The sequence below is a fragment of the Mytilus galloprovincialis genome, chromosome 9, assembly GCF_965363235.1.
Source record: "Mytilus galloprovincialis chromosome 9, xbMytGall1.hap1.1, whole genome shotgun sequence".
Lineage (NCBI taxonomy): Eukaryota > Metazoa > Mollusca > Bivalvia > Mytilida > Mytilidae > Mytilus > Mytilus galloprovincialis.
The window spans coordinates 73170848-73187672 of record NC_134846.1 but is presented as its reverse complement, the minus strand read 5'-3'; the positions used below and the strand labels follow the sequence as shown (position 1 = coordinate 73187672).

The 16825-nt window shown below is 31.8% G+C and overlaps 1 long non-coding RNA gene across 1 annotated transcript; it reads left to right on the top strand.

Moving 5' to 3' along the window:
* Positions 1-580: 580 nt before the first annotated feature.
* On the top strand, positions 581-4932 carry LOC143045884 (uncharacterized). Its single transcript, XR_012969038.1, has 2 exons — positions 581-803; positions 2294-4932. It is a non-coding gene; the product is annotated as an uncharacterized LOC143045884 (long non-coding RNA).
* The last annotated feature ends 11893 nt before the right edge of the window (positions 4933-16825 follow it).

Here is a 16825-nt window from a genome sequence, read left to right as displayed (position 1 = left end):
TGTGACATTTGTAATTGTTTGCCCCTTCGTGAACCTTCTCCTTTCTGACTTTATCTATCGCAGTAATTCGCATGTTGTTATATATAAATTTCAAAAGACAAAATTAAGTGTTAATAGCAAATAGCAACATGCGAACTTCTGCGATAGATAAGTGCCTACAGAACAGCAACGTGTTAACATCAGAGTTGACTTTAAATGGATTTAAGTCAGGAATTCGATGTTCAGTAGTTGTCGCTTGTTGATATGGTCCATAAGTGATTCTAGTTTCTCGTTCTTTTTATATATATAGATATGTTCACGTTTGAATGATTTTACACTGGTAATTGTTTGAGACCCTTTATAGCTAGTTTTTTTTTTTTAAATATAGTCTTTTTAGATAAATTTCTATACAGGAATGAGAAAATCACGACTTAACAGTTTATATTTCGCTGCACGGTTTCTCACATCTGTAATCTATGACCAGAAATAATTCTTATCCTACAACTTATAGCTTAAAACATATTACTATTATATAAATTGGTCAAGACAAGAGTGTGTAATTTTTCATTTTTGTAATTTTACCGGGAAATTATTTGTGTACATGCGTAGAGTGAACAGTTATAACCTCCCTTTGAAAATACCTTTGACCTTGTTTACATTCCGAAAATATCATCATTTCAGACATTGACATTTGTCATTTGCCAGTTAAAATGAATTGGTTTGGAGGTTAACGTATCAAACAACTACTGATCTGATTAATTTCGTGTCGTTGTGTTATCTCAAAGGAACAGATTTTGTAAGAAAGAGGAACAAAGAAAATTAAGGTAAAACCCTATAATCATGATAATTATCTCTTGAAAACATATCACTTGTTATTCACATTTCTAGGGTTTTTTTTATCTATGAATTTTTTCAACGGTAAGAGTTTATTTTTTGTTATTGAAAGAATTAGACTGTGAATAGACGCATAATTATAATCGATGAGGTACTTATTATGATCAAATATAGAATGCTTTTATGTTGATGTAAAATGATAGGCTGTTTACACATAGATAAATACACATTATACCTACAGCAATATATACTGACATGGTTTGTAATGATAAAATGTAAATTCTTATCAGGGGTCGGACTATCATATATCAAAACTCTAATAAAGTTTAGATATCGACATTTATTAGAGGAATAATTTCCTTGCCATTCAAAATCAATTAACTAGCAAATTATTATAAATAGTTTACGTAATTTTGCGTAGGCTGAAGTTTTTTAAAACATCAACAAAGAATTGACATAGATCTAGACGCTCCTTTGTGTATTGGGTTTACCTGTACAAAGGTAAACGCAGTGAGTCATTTATATTGTAGAAATGAACTTTGTATGTCCCATATTATCGTCATTATAGTTGTGAAACGCAGGTGTAAATACCTTAAATAGTTTCCATTAAGGTATAATATATATAAAAAAAGAGTATGACGATTTGTCATGTTCATGATAATGTATCCTGTCTAAACTATATTGATTTCTGTCATTTTATAGATTTAATCTGTTTTTCGCACATATTAAGGTTCATTGTGTATTTTTGTTCATTGCGTACATTCACTGATTTATCTCCACAGGCACTTGAATCTGGCTCAGAAAAAAATATTCCTTTAAACCTTTCTAGGTATAAATGAAAAATAAATTCAGAAATAAGTGCCTGTACGTACATCTTGTGATTATTTTGAATTTTAAATGAAAATAACCCTTACTATGGATGAAAGTCGGTATACAAATTGAATCATCCGTTCGCATGATAGCAGAAGGGACAGTTAATTTTGTCATCGCTTGAAATATATATACTCTTCTGCATCTTGTAATATCTCATTTCTTTTCTTATTACTTCGGTGCATGTGCTTTCAAGGCTTATCTTCTTATATCTATGTACAATAAATTAAACACAAGTCATCCTTTAAGTTCTGCATGTTTGAATGGTATGTTTTTACATTAATATAGATTAATCTGGTGTTATTAACATTTTCTAATTCAACGATTTCGACAGTAATCAATTCAGAGGATAAACTTCGAGTAACAAATGCGTCCTCTCCGGAACATCCAGTTGCAACAGTCACCAGCCGGTTCCCTCCTTTCACATGCATCTTGTTTACTTTAATTTACGCATAATTGTTGAACAAACGTCTTCATTCATATTCTACTCGAATTGAGATCATACTGTAATCCTCTGTGTGAAAAGTTATCGGACCTTGTGTGTCGACGAAAGTACTTTTACGATCATTTTGAAGGTCATCACTTAAACTTTCCTCTTTATTTCCTACAGGGTGACTGTTGCAGAATGTTTAGTGTTGGACGCATTTTCAAAAGTTGTAGTGGCGGATGTCAGTTGCTGTGGAGCGATCCCAATAAACAAGCAGGGGCATATGACGCCGTAAACAAAGACGACAGAGAAGAGCTCGATGAATTAGACTTAGGGCTGCTGTCAGCTTCTGACGCTGTATTGTCACAGCCACATGGGGGAAGAAGATCCTCATGGTCCCTTGACATGGAATCGCCCATCGTCAGAAACCATGCACCAATAGTCAAAAATTCTTCTAAAACATCATCACTAGAGAGGAATCAATCTTTCTCTGGACAGAATTCCTCGTCTATTATCAAATCGAGAACACCTCCTAGAGACGCATTTACGATTTCAAACTCTCCAATTGTCAAAAATAAAACACCGCCAAAACAATCAATGGATAAAAGTTCTACTGTCATCAAAACGATAACTCCTCCTAGAAATTCCTTTGAAAAGTCGACGCCTTCTGTTGAAGTTTCAGGAAATGACAATACAGACAAATTGGTGAGCGCATCAACTCCAGACTTAAGTTCAAAGTCTACAGAATATGGACCAAAAATTCACTCGTCAAAATCTTCGAAGAAGGTCAAAAAATCAAATTCTGAGCTTGCACTGCAGGTTGTTTCCGTTGTGTAAATTAATAATCAAGATTTTTTGTTATGTTTTTATAGTGACGAATTTATAAATATTTTTATTGAGATTAGAGAAGTGCCAAATTCAGGAAAGGTTTCTATACTTGCATACATTGAAAGGTGCTCAGATTTGACGTTATTGTAACAAGCATGCACAGGTTTCAATTTTGCATCAGTATTTTGATGTTGTTCACGTAACTTACTAATATACATACGATAACATGTTTAAAGATTTGTTGACTAATGTGCCTTTATGCATTCACTTTGGAATGTTCAATTCCAAAATCTGAAAGATCTCATATAGCTCACAATCATTTTTATATATTAATTATAAATTACTTAATATTTGTGGTAACAACATTTATGAATATTATAATCATAGTTTCAGATTTGTACACTAAAACCCCGATGTTTCATAATTATCCAAAAAAAGGATGTCCTTTGTGGAGAATTGTTCTACAAGCCATCGATTGTGTGTCAACACAGTTAAAACAGTTTAAATCAATAATGTTTTAGTCATTTTAACTGTCTCATGCGCTAAATAAAGGTTGGTCAATGGATTTTATATGGACAGATAAATTGAGTGCTTTCTGGTAATTTATACTTGCTAAAAGTAGGTAAGCGGGTAAATTGCTTTGTTTGTTTATCTTTTGAAAAGTTAAACTATTTGTATCAAGTTGTACTGCGCATGCATGCAGATTGTATAAAATCTCTTACTGTTTACAGTTGGGTTGAAAGTGAAAACAACTGAGGCCTTGGGTCTCATGGTGTTTTTTTTTTTTGTTTGCCAGAGATTCAGGTAGATCACCTAACATCTATTCGAAATTATTTTTTTTAAATATTTATTTATTTATCTGTTTAACTGGTTTACACTTAAAAGTCTTGTTTAGTACGGTTTTACCTTGACGGAAATATGTTTTTTTTATTCAAGGGAAACTTTATGATAACTTTCTTTTCTTCGTACCTCATGATTTTAAAATAGCTAGATATGATAATGTAAGGAAGCTAAAGTTAAGACGTTGTTAGAAAGAAACAGAACAGCTTAAGGAAATAACATGCCATCCTATAAGTAAGAATCATGGCAGCGAAGCTCATTTGTTATAAAACGTTCATTTATGTATAATGATACTATTTATAGTAGCTTTATTGGTAGCATTATAATTTACATAGGTAATTCAATTTTATTGAATAATGACTGAAAATAATATGTTTACTTCATTATATTTCATTCCTGATAATTCAATCAATATAAACAGACCATAACGATTTTAATATTTTGTATGAATAATGTAAATAGTTTTAAATGAAATTGTATGTATCAGTTTATTATTCATTTCCAATGAAGGTATGCATTTTATACAATTGTACTGCATATATACGTTACAAGTCTTTTAGGATTATAACTAAGATTCCATTTTCTATGTTTATATTTACGATACACTTACACATAGACATAGTTTATCTATGTAGAGCCAGGACCGTAGCCAGGAACTTCCAAAAAATGTGTGTGTGTGTGGGGGGGGGGGGGGGGGTCGATACAATCAAGCATATCCAACTTTAATAGCTATAATTCAAACAGAACGTCAACTTTAACAGTGCTTATTTGTTTTCAAGAGGAGTCGTATGAACCCCTCGAACCCCCTTGCTACCGGGGAAGGGGATGATGGGTGTTTAGAGTATCATCTGCCTTTATCAAGTGAAGGGAAAAAGTAAATATTGCTGCGACATTCCATGTGACCACCCACTCCCCTTTTTATACATTGAATACTGGTTTGTAAGACCCTACGATTTTACACTTTATTGTCAGAACATTTAATTTTACAAACTATTATAATGCAAGTTTATTCAACACTCCAGAAGAAGAATTTTTATTTACAAATTATGACCCCAGGAGGTCATATAACATATAACAATATGATTAGAAATACTTGTACATGCCAAAGATATGATTTAACAAATAAACTACATTGTTGTAAATGTTAAGTCCCACTTATCGTCTTCATTGTTTACTGTATAGCTCCTCTCGGAAGTTGATTACGGAGTAATATTTTTTTATATATATATAGATAACGTTGGTTTTCCCTTTTGAATTGCTTTACTCGTAATTTGTTGGGCCCTTTATAACTTGCTGTGCGGCTCAACCGAGGCTCCGCGTTGAAGACCGTACTTTGACCAAAACTGGTTTACTTTTATAAATTGTGACTTGGACGGAGAGTTGTCTCATTAGCACTCATTCTACATGTTTTTATACGACCGCAAACATTTTAATTTTTTGGTCGTATATTGCTATCACGTTGGCGTCGTCGTCGTCGTCGTCCGAATACTTTTAGTTTTCGCACTCTAACTTTAGTAAAAGTGAATAGAAATCAATGAAATTTTAACACAAGGTTATGACCACAAAAGGAAGGTTGGGATTGATTTTGGAAGTTTTGGTCCCAACATTTTAGGAATTAAGGGCCAAAAAAGGGCCCAAATAAGCATTTTTCTTGGTTTTTGCACCATAACTTAAGTATACGTAAATAGAAATCTATGAAATTTAAACACAAGGTTTATGACCATAAAAGGAAGGTTGGGTTTGACTTTGTGTGATTTCATCAAAAATTGAATAATTGGGGTTCTTTGATATGCCGAATCTAACTATGTATGTAGATTCTTAATTTTTGGTCCCGTTTTCAAATTGGTCTACATTAAGGTCCAAAGGGTCCAAAATTAAACTTAGTTTGATTTTAACAAAAATTGAATCCTTGGGGTTCTTTGATATGCTGAATTTAAAAATGTACTTAGATTTTTAATTATTGGCCTAGTTTTCAAGTTGGTCCAAATGGGGGTCCAAAATTAAACTTTGTTTGATTTCATCAAAAATTGAATAAATGTGATCTTTGATATGCCAAATCTAACTGTGTATGTAGATTCTTAATTTTTGGTCCAGTTTTCAAATTGGTCTACATTAAGGTCCAAAGGGTCCAAAATTAAACTAAGTTTGATTTTAACAAAAATTAAATTCTTGGGCTTATTTGATATGCTTTATCTAAATATGTACTTTGATTTTTGATTATGGGCCCAGTTTTCAAGTTGGTCCAAATCAGGATTCCATATCAAGTATTGTGCAATAGCAAGAAATTTTCAATTGCACAGTATTGCACAATAGCAAGAAATATCTAATTGCACAATATTGTGCAATAACAATTAATTTTCAATTGGAGTTATCTTTCTTTGTATAGAATAGTAGTTGATAATATATGTTGGAAATTTGCCAGACATGACTATGATGTCATTTTCTATTTTTATTTGCCAATAATTTTATGTAAATAACTTCATTGGAAATTTGCCAATATAAAATGTTGCTGATGAAGCTTTTTTTCCTTATCTTATCTAAAATGTTATTAGATAATGTATGTTGGAAATTTGCCAGACATGACTATGATGTCATTTTCTATTTTTATTTGCCAATAACTTTATGTAAATAACTTCATTGGAAATTTTCCAATATAAAATGTTGCTGATGAAGTTTTTTTTATTGTTTTATACAATAAACAATGTATATTCACTTTTACTACCAACCAATCTGTACCATTCAGTGATAACAAGCACTTTATTTTACATTTTAATATTTTATGATGTATTTAAAAGAGTAGTTATTGTTGCAAACTCCATTAGAAATTTGAATTGATATCAGTTTTGGGAAAAAGGAAACGGGGATGTGAAAAAGGGGGGGGGTTTAAATTTTTCTCATTTCAGATTTCATAAATAAAAAGAAAATTTCTTCAAACATTTTTTTGAGAGGATTAATATTCAACAGCATAGTGAATTGCTCAAAGGCAAAAAAAAACTTTTAAGTTTATTAGACCACATTCATTCTGTGTCAGAAACCTATGCTGTGTCAACTATTTAATTTTAGATTTAAATAAGTTTGAAGAAGAAATCTTTAATTGATTTGTAAAATCTTGACATTTGTTTTGTGTAAAAAAACCCATGTAATGTCAAAAATTTGATCACAATCCAAATTCAGAGCTGTATCACGCTTCAATGTTTTGTCCATACTTGCCCCAACTGTTCAGGGTTCGACCTCTGCGGTCGTATAAAGCTGCGCCCTGCGGAGCACCTGGTTACATCTATATCCAAATAATTCTGAATGAGATGAAACAGGAAAAAGACATACAATGGTGAGTTGTCTGCATTGGTATTCATACCACATTTTTTTATATCTATATTTACGAATTGAATAAACGAATGACCTTTACCAGAGATACTGATATTGTACTATCCTCTTAACTTACTTTCCCAGAATAAACCCATTACTTCACCAGTTACATATATCTATATATGTAATATAAAATCAGTAGTCGCTTCTTCCACATGGGGAAAATAATGTCACATTATTATGTTATATTAATATATGCTACAAAATGACAGATAGAAAATTCCTAGCTGATTTTTATATATTATTTTTAATAAATGTCTTCATGTAGTATTTGGCACATTAGATTGATAAAATGACCTTCTTCAGGTTCACATTGTTACCGTCTTACTAATCAGATGATAGACCAAATGTATAAAGTATTAATTTATATCATGTTATGTAATGTTATCATTTTTAATAAATGTGTACTTTAAAATTCCTAATTTGTTCAATGATGCCCTCAATTATTAAAGACAATCGTAACTTGATACGTCTTAGGTATTTCGAATTGAGTCGTCTCGGTTTTTTTTTTAATCTTTAAAAGGATGGAATACAATCCTTTGGCGACTCACCTGCGAGTCAATTGTTTTAGTATGTCAGATGTCGTTGATCTTTTTTGGCTGCAATCCGGGTCCCATATATCTTAATAAACAAATCGTATCTTAACCACACAAGACAATGTGTATTATTTATCATGTTTATAATTGAGAATGGAAATGGGGATTGTGTCAAAGAGACAACAACCCGACCCTAAACGAGCAGGAAACAGCCGAAGTCCACCAATGGGTCTTCAACACAGCGAAAAAATCTCGCACCTCGAGGCGTGCTTCAGCTTGCCCCTTATAACAAAAAATAACAAAAAGGTGTACTAGTTAAGTTCAATGTACGCCATACTAAACTCCGAAATATATAAATGAATTAAAATTAACAGGTATACAAGACTAACAAAGGTCAGAGGCTGTTGACTTTGGACAGTATATATATCTAGTGCAGAATAAGTGTACCTTTAATGTTATTATAATGCAGGTCAAAATATAAAAAAAAAACAGTTGTAGTTGAGGCCTTGGAAAATATTCTAAAAATGGTTATACCGATCATAAAATCCACAGCATATGCATTTTCGAAATCTACAAATGAATCGCAATATAAATGGTTGTAACTAGATAACAGCTGTTAACGATCATTTTGATGGATATATAATAACCTTTGTATTTTGGTAAATTACGATTGAGATGTTAGGCATAACAATTAAATATCTAAAAACCAGAGAAGAGCAATATACAGCCAGGTATGAATATAATACGTGCATATCAAATTGGTTAAGAGCATTGAACATGTAATTTTTTCCACGAATTAATAAATACAAACGTGATCAGTTTTGCATGAATATTACCTTTCACATTTTGTTAAAATTGAAATAAAATATAACTGCATTCATTAGTTAATGCAATATTTTTGAAAAATACCCCGTAGAGATGTATGTTTCATACTAGGAGTGTTTTGTTGAAGAGGATATTGCATATCATTTGTCAGGATTAATGAAAATAGTTTTAATAATCCTACATGTACATCCGTTGGAGTTACTGGACACACCTCTGTTAGACAATGGTTAATATTCCCGTGAATGACAATTCGTCTTCCAATTACACATTTGTTAATGCTGTTTATTAATTTTCAATGGAAACTGGGTTTTTACACTCTAAAAAAGTATTTTCTGATGGCATCATTATGATCATAATTATGCATTTAATAATATTTTCTAATGTATAGCAAACTGAAAGTTTTGACTTTTGTTTCATAGGTGGCAAGAAAGGTATTGATTTTGGAAGTTCGGAAAAACGGATATTCACGTTTTAAACAAACGTTTCACTGATGAATATTTTGGTCGTCATTTTTACAAAATACGTATAATATATCAAAACGAGGTACATTCATTTCAATGGTGGCCTTCAGTAGTATAAGAGTTTCAACAGTCTTAACAAAACATACAATAAACGGGAATCATTTTCCTTTCCCATTGTTTATTTTCCTCCTAATAAAAATGTATCGAAGGCATATTCCTATGGGCAGACTAAAGTCCCACATAACAAAATATAAATGCAGATACTTACAAAATCTCTAGAAATAGTTAGGAGAGACACTGCATGTCTGTATACGTAAAACATTGCATAGAGTGTATACGTCTCTCAATCACAGGTTTGAGATTGATGTCTCATATATCATTGAAGGTTATATTTTCTTTGCAAAAACAGCATGTTAAAAATTTACTAAATTTGCTTACAAATAAAGAGATTTGTCGTATAAGTATGATTCTATAGATTTAACAAAAATGGTATATAAAATCAACCCAATTCTTGGGGGTTCATATATGGTAAATTCATAGACTTTTTAAACGCTAGCTTGCAAAGTCTACACCTGGGGGCTTTCATCTAACTTTCAAGTGCTTCGACTGTAGGACATTTATTCACAGTTCAGTGGTGACAAAAAAGATCATTTATTCATGCTACAACTAACAAGAGGTGACTTTTATGACTTTTATTGCATTGCAGGTTCACCCAGTGCATGCTTCTAATTTAAATATCAACAGTCATTTTTGCAACAGCTTTTAAAATGTAAAGCTTGGTTAGTTTCCTCGTTAAATATATATTCTATCATGAATCAAAATAAATTAGACGAGACGTCGTATTGTATTTTCTGATATCACTAATTGAGTCAACTCTATAGCGTAATGTGGCCATTAATTTTTAAGTCTTAAATAGTTTTCCTTACCACCCCTTTATTCACAACCAATCCTTTTAATGATCTAGTTAGTATATTCTCGGGAAAACTAAAAAATCAAATATATATAAATCAATAATAAAAGCAAACAAGGATGTAATACATAGGTTATGTGTTGATGGTAGAGTAATTAACGGTTAGTAATTAACTAATTGTCCTGGTGTTGTAGAATGGATATTATTTCCTTCTCATATTAGCACAAAGTTCCATATGACTTACTGCAGGATCGCGTACGTTGGCGTTTAATTAGCCTGAACGACTTCAGAAGCCAGTTATATTTTTCTCGTTTTTATGATGAGTACATCTTAAAATATATCACATATGTAGACGAGATTAATTTAACAATTTATGTTTTTCGAGTTATGGATAATTTAAACGTAGCTATATGGTTTCATTCTAGTGTGTTTGATGTTTTAGAAAGAAGAAACCAACAGACAGACATTTTTACTTGGAACATATCATGAGGTAAGATTCTGTTTACAATTTTTTACTTGGAACATATCATGAGGTATGAATTTGTTCCACACATCTTTTCTTAGAACATATCATGAGGTATGAATTTGTTCCACACATCTTTTCTTAGAACATATCATGAGGTGCGAATTTGTTCCACAAATCTTTTCTTCAAGTGAACATATCACGAGGTATGAATTTGTTCCACACATTTTTTCTTAGAACATATCATGAGGTATGAATTTGTTCCACACATCTTTTCTTTGAACATATCATGAGGTGCAAATATGTTCCACACATCTTTTCTTTGATCATATCACGAGGTATGAATTTGTTCCACACATCTTTTCTTAGAACATATCATGAGGTGCGAATTTGTTCCACACATCTTTTTTTGAACATATCACTAGGCAGCTAGGTACGAATTTGTTATACACATTCTATTCTTGGAACATATCACTAGGTATGAATTTGTTCCACACATCTATTCTTGGAACATATCATGAGGTACGAATTTGTTCAACACATCTTTTCTTAGAACATATCATGAGGTACGAATTTGTTCTACACATCTTTTCTTAGAACATATCACGAGGTACGAATTTGTTCCACACATCTTTTCTTAGAACATATCATGAGGTATTAATTTGTTCCACACATTTTTACTAGCGGGTTATATATTATGTGGTAAGAATTTTCACGTGGAACATATCTTTAGTTCAAAACATGTCTCCCACTTTTTTTACTTAGAACATATCTAAGGTAATAAATGTTTCCCTGAGTCGCATGTGCTCATTTCTTCAAAAATGTTTATCTCATGCTTGGTTTGTGTAAATAATACACATCTTCATGTTGCTTTTGATTTAATTTTCAAATCATAGAAATTTCATTTTGGTTTGAAACTAACGAAAGTTCCATCGATATGACATATCAGGCAAGCAAATGCCCGGTATTTAAAAAGAAAACATGGAGTTTATTTTCCAGGATATATTCATTGCAGATATGAGGCATTTCATATGCTCAATTATCTTCAACCGTTCCCTGATAATCGTCGCACATGACCTTACATATACATTTCACGCTGTTTCAATTAAGTCGAACTTGATATATATACACGAACTATTATATTCCCTGATAAAACTGATATATTATCAGGGAATATAATAGTTTGTGTATATGTATCATATCACAGTCCCTGATGATACCAACACATGACCATACATGTATAATTGTAGCTGCTGTTTTCGAACCGAGTTTTCGTCTTGTCAGATATGATACATATACACACAGTCCCTGATGATATCCACACATGACCTTACATGTGTTGTACCTGCTGTGCTCATTAATTAAGAATAAAAGATAACCTGAAACAGCAACCGAACATCACCTTTTACATTTTGGGTTAAAAAGTGATGACTTGCTATTTTTTATGAATTGGATCATATCACAAATGATAGTAGACATAAGAAGATGTGGTGTGAGTGCTAATGAGACAACTCTCCATCCAAAAAAGAAACCAGTATAGGTCATAGTACGGCCTTCAACACGGAGCCTGGCTCACACCGAACAGCAAGCTATAAATAGCTCTGTAAGTCATATGAAACAACAATAGTCATTGTTGTTTGTGTAATGTAATCAAACACCGTCTTGGGTTTTGTTCTTCTGCAAAGAATATACCCATATGAAATATTTGTCATGAGTGTTAATCGATCAACAACCAATCATGCCAGGGATAGAGTAAACCATTTACCTATCAGATAGGGACATACCAGTTTTTGTAAAATCCCAAATGCTATATTCAGTTGGTTTTTATTTTGTAAAGAATTTGTGTTGATCAGCTGTTTTTAAAATATAATTAAGGCGTAAGACGTTTTTCTGTTATTTATTTTATTTGTCATCTTATAGTATGTGACAATAATTTCCGGTTTTGATTCATCGCAACCAATAAAATATCTATATAAACATTTTAAAGGACTGTATGGTCTCGATTACAAGTAATGTGCACGCTTACAGTTAATCCCGATATATTTTTAGTAACTGAAGTATTTCAAATTTACGTAGTCGTCATAAAATGAAAATAACATTCTGGTTTTTTTAAAATATATCTAAATAGATTTTAAAACGCACTTTATTTGCCTAAAATGATATTAAGAAAGGCGCGTGATTTATTTAGTTTATAAGTGTCACACATTTTCCAAACTTCTATCTTATTTCGAATATGGCCAGGAATAGTAAAGGGTAAGTAGTTAGTCTTCATGAATAGTATTAATAATATTTTCCATGTTCAATTTTTGTTACCGTTAGAAAAGTGAAGTTGTGACTGTCATATTAAACGTGCTAAATTATTTACATTTGTTATTTCGGGCCTTTTATATAGCTGACTATGCAGTATGGGCTTCGCTCATTGTTGTAAACCATACGGTGACCTATAGTTGTTTTCATTTCTGTGTCATTTGGTCTCATAGAGAGTTATCTCATTGGACTTCATACTACATCTTCTATTTTATATATAAGGATAAGTGTGGAAAAGGCCTATACTAGCATATTTTAGACTGGATAACTGATGGTTTATTGTATCAAGTTTATATAGGGTCGATGTATCATATTCATTTAAAAAAAAAACAATGTTATATGTCGTTTTCGTGAACCATCAAATTACTGATTAATGTAAAATGATTATTTAACTAAATCAAACATTTCCTGTTAACATTTAAGTAAGTGAATTAAAAAAAAAATATATACTGCGGATAATTATAGTACAACACCATGCATAAATATGTCAACAACAAAATAGTTTTTTTAGGTGCAAGTTTGTGCCATATTTGTTATATTTTTCTAAACTTTTTAATGTTAATAGTCGCAGAAAAAGAGACGTAGATTTTTTATATTTGCATCGTCAGCCTTCTTTGAAAAGTGGCCCTAACCGTTTGTTTAACTTAAGGACAGGGTTCAAATAATATGTGAAAATGGCTAGCCACTTTTTACAGATATACTGTTATACGGTTTAGGCAGTTTCATAAGAATCAATACAGTCGGAAACCCGGTTGAAATAGAACAAAAGAGTCGAAGCTCTTTGTTAGAGAAGGCGATAAATGTGTACTTTATTGTTTACTATAGTGACAAAAATTTTAAAAGTTAATAGAAACAAACAAAATTACAATTTTCTTCTCAATTACGAGGTGTTTTATTTTAAAAACACCATTTGCATAAGTTTTCAATTTATCTAGTACATAGTTAAGCAGAACAATTAGATTTCAATTCGACGACATGGGTATCTTTCAAGTTGGATGAAGAAAATGCATAACCTCCGATTTTCTTGAAAAAAATTACCACGGACGGAAAACATACCAATCTATTAGTTCAAAAAATTTCGTGTCTGCCCTTCAATTATGTGACTCAAGAAAAAATTCCAAAAAATGGGTAACTATTGTATCGAAAAGAGAAAATCGAGTGCACCTTTTTATGTTAGGGCGTGTTTGAGTTGAATATTTTGTCTTCATATCGTACAAAGTAAGATTATTTCATACATCGTCTCGCTTCAGATTCTATTATTTTAATATATCAAAGCTACAGATTGACTTTATAACACAAAACAATAACAGTACTAATAGATGAAACATATGGGTCAAGTGAAATACCTATCTAATGAGTCACAAAAACAGAGAAGGTGTGTTCGAATAGCTATTTTTTTACTGAAAGTACTTGACGACAGTCTTTCAAGTTGGATGATGAAAATGCATATCTTTAAAAAAATATAATTTTTTGTGTGTGAAAACTAGGGTTTATAGTCTTTATACACTAAAAAAATCTAGTCTGCCCTTCCACGACATTTTTAATTAGAATTATTTTAAATGTTTATGAATTTTCGAAAATTCCACCTGACAACCGATCAGACAATAGTTTTAAGTTAGACCAATGCAGACAAGATCATTAACTGATGCTCATTAGCTAGTTGATACATTTGTCTTTTAAAATACAACTGACATATTAGGATCGTAATGGTGCAATGTGGATAAATTTATCGGTTTCCATGAGCAAAATTGGTAGCGCGTCATCCCTACAATGGCTTCCATTTTTACGATTGTGAAAATGAACTGGCGTAATGGGGAGATAATTCTGACGAAGAAGAATCCTGACTGCAGTACATTTTATTACCCATTAGTCCTCGAGCAGAGTAGAGAGGTCTCTTCGACTACTTTTGAAGGGTACAGACCCGGCCTAATTACATACATGTATACACTGTTAAAACAGATGTTTAGCTATATAAAGTTTACTTGATGATATAATTGATTGATGTGGAAAGATAAGTTTCCAAGTACCAGATAAATTGATGTTTGACATGTATCAGTAGATATCTATACACATGATTAGATGTACAAACTTTGTAAAAAGTACTGTTTATACGGTGAAACCTATCTAAACCGAACATCTTCGTGACTTTGTTCGGTTTAGACCGATCTTCGGTTTTATCAGGTTCACAAAGCAAACAGTTTGTAATACATGTTTGGTTTATAAAAACAGGTTTTCGGTTTATGCAGGATTCGGTTTAGCAAGATTTCACTGTAGATTGATAGAAGTAGTACATTGTACATTGTGTTATTCTTGTTTATTATAAATCACCTCAATTTTGCGTTAGATAATAATAAACTATGAAAAATGAAAATTAAAAGAGGAGTCTGCTCTCGCGGTACCAATTCATAACCCCTCCTTCTGGGCCTTGCTCATGGCTAATTTACTCTTAAGTTTTGCACCTGTTAAAGTTTGTGATTCATCTACAATTAGTTTATCGGGAACACTTATGATATCTATAATACTAAAATTACGAGGTCCAATTTGTCAGCCGTCATCACGTAAAAACGACGAATCAAAGAATTCAACTTTATATACAACTAATATAGTACAAAGGTGTAGATTAAAAATTACACCACTCCGGGCCCTTTTGTTTTCCACGTAATTAATATTGCCAATAATTAGGAAGTTCCGGGTCGAGTCCGATACCGATACCAATAGTATAATCACCTGTTACCTATTACCTTATCTGTACGCTCCGCATCTGACAGGCGCACCACCAAACGGTGTATTCAGGATTAATATGCTATATACACGGGTCATAATCACAGGGTTGACACTTCTAAATTGTCAAATTGTTACCTATTGTAATATTTTAATCCGTAAGACTTTCTAAGATAACAATACGAATACTAAAAATCTGGACTAAAAATAAGTTTCAATTTGTTAGCGGACATGACGTAAAACAGCGAATCAAAGAATTCAACTTTATTTATAACTAATATAGGACAATGCTGTTGATTAAAAATACTCCATTCCAGGACCTTTTGTTTTCCAAATAATTAATATTACCAGAATTCAACTTTATATACAACTAATATAGTACAAAGGTGTAGATTAAAAATTACACCACTCCAGGCCCTTTTGTTTTCCACGTAATTAATATTGCCAATAATTAGGAAGTTCCGGGTCGAGTCCGATACCGATACCAATAGTATAATCACCTGTTACCTATTACCTTATCTGTACGCTCCGCATCTGACAGGCGCACCACCAAACGGTGTATTCAGGATTAATATGCTATATACACGGGTCATAATCACAGGGTTGACACTACTAAATTGTCAAATTGTTACCTATTGTAATATTTTAATCCGTAAGACTTTCTAAGATAACAATACGAATACTAAAAATCTGGACTAAAAATAAGTTTCAATTTGTTAGCGGACATGACGTAAAACAGCGAATCAAAGAATTCAACTTTATTTATAACTAATATAGGACAATGCTGTTGATTAAAAATACTCCATTCCAGGACCTTTTGTTTTCCAAATAATTAATATTACCAATAATTGATAAGTTCCAGTTCGACGGGTTCAAACAGAAAGATTTGAAAGCAGAGAAAATTGTGTATCTTATAATCGGCATGACTTTATCAGATGACAGTACTAATACTAAAATAAGACTTGCGCATAGTTATATACTTTAATTCAGTCACGGACCCGCGATATCACAGGTGTGTTCTAGTGTTAATTATATACGGTATACATGCAGTTTTCGTCCGTTTATTTCTTTTCAATAAAGATTGTTTATCAATTGGCCATTTTTTTCTGGAATACCTAACAATTGATATTAATATTATATGAATCCTATGTAAACTTGATTCCACCATAGATGGGTATTACATCTATGATTCCACCAACTCGTCTGATCTCTTCTGCTACGGCAATGCTACAAGTAGGCGACACGTATCTCGGTTCTGTTTCATAAGTATGTTACATTATTTGTAATAGTAATCGTGGAATCAAATCTTATTTGATATTTGATTTTCATATAAGATCTGAAATATGTAAGTTAACTTATCAAATATCTGATAAAATTAATTAACTTATTTTTATATGAGAAATTTCTTAGATTTACTGACAGTGATGAACGATCTAACGAACAAATAAAAATACTAGT